Source organism: Panthera tigris, chromosome A1 (genome assembly GCF_018350195.1).
Source record: "Panthera tigris isolate Pti1 chromosome A1, P.tigris_Pti1_mat1.1, whole genome shotgun sequence".
In the NCBI taxonomy this organism is placed as follows: domain Eukaryota; kingdom Metazoa; phylum Chordata; class Mammalia; order Carnivora; family Felidae; genus Panthera; species Panthera tigris.
This window is the reverse complement of record NC_056660.1, coordinates 135,798,499-135,799,954: the sequence shown is the minus strand read 5'-3', so window position 1 is coordinate 135,799,954 and position 1,456 is coordinate 135,798,499. Positions and strand designations below refer to the sequence as shown.

The following is a 1,456-nucleotide window of genomic DNA, read 5'->3' as shown; positions in this document are numbered from 1 at the left end:
AACTAAAAGACAATCTAATGAATAGGAGAAGATATTTACAAATGACATATCTGATAAAGGGTTAGTATCCAAAATACAGAAAGAACTGATACAATTCAATGCCCAAAAAACAAAGAATCCAATTTAAAGATGAGCAGAAGACATGAACACACATTTCTCCAAAGAAGAAACACAGATCACCAACAAATGCATGAAAAGATCCTCAACATTACTAATCACCAGGGAAACACAAATCAAAACCACAATGAGATACCACCTCACACCTGCCAGAATGGCTAAAATCAAAAACACAGGAAACAACAAGTGTGGGGAAGAATGTGGAGAAAAAGGAAGCCTCTTGCTGTGGGAATGCAAACTGGTGCAGCCACTGTAGAACACAATAGGGAGGCTCCCCAAAAAGTTAAAAATACTTTCCTTTTACTGCCACGGTGGCAGCCATAAGTATGTTCAGGCTTCAAAAGAGGCTTGTCTCCAAGGTCCTCCACTGTGGCAAAAAAGGCCTCGTTGGACCCCAATGAGTCTAAGGAAATCACCAGTGCCAACTCCCATCAGTACATCCAGAAACTGATCAAGGATGGGCTGGTCATCCAGAAGCCTGTACTGTCCATTCCCAGGATCAGTACCGGAAAAACACCTTGGCCTGCCAGAAAGGTAGGCATATGGGCATCAGTAAGAGAAAAGGTACTGCCAAGGCTAAAATCCCTGAGAAGGTGACCTGGATGAGGAGAATGAGAATTCTGTGCCAGTTGCTCAGCAGACACCATGACTCTGAGAAGACTGACTGCCACATGTGGCATAGCCTGTACCTGAAAGTCAAGGGCAACCTGTTCAAAAACAGGTGGATTCTCATGGAACACATCCACAAGCTGAAGGCAGACAAGGCTCTCAAAAAGCTTCTGCTGAAAAGGATTCTGCTGAAAAAGTTCCACAGATCAAGGACCAAGGAAGCACACAAAGTCTGTGAAGAGCACCTCCAAGCCAAGAAGAAGGAAATCATCAGGCTCTGTCCAAGGAGCAAGAGATAAAGAAATAAAACTTCCTCTCTTTTGTCTGTATACAGTGGCCTCAGCAATTACACAGGTCGATTATTCAATAAAGCAAACCCTTATCTGCCCCCCCCAAAAAAATTAAAAATAGAACTACTATATGATCCAGTAATTCCACTACTGGGTATTTACACAAAGAATACAAAAACATTAATTCAAAAAGATAGAAGCACCCCTATGTTTATTGCAGTATTATTTACAATAGCCAAATTATGAAAAAAGCCCAAGTGTCTCTCAGTAGATGAATGGAAGAGCACCTGGGTGGCCCAGTTGGTTTGGCATTCGACTCTTGATTTTGGCTCAGGTTGTCATCTCATGGTTTGTGGGATCAAGTCCCATATCAGGCTCTGCACTGACAATGTGGAGCCTGCTTGGAATTCTCTCTCTCTCTCTCTCTCTCTCTCTCTCTC

The 1,456-nt window shown here is 42.7% G+C and overlaps 1 pseudogene; it reads left to right on the top strand.

Annotated features, from left to right (window-relative positions):
• The first annotated feature begins 443 nt into the window (after positions 1 to 443).
• On the top strand, positions 444 to 1,033 carry LOC102971477 (annotated as a pseudogene).
• Positions 1,034 to 1,456: the final 423 nt, after the last annotated feature.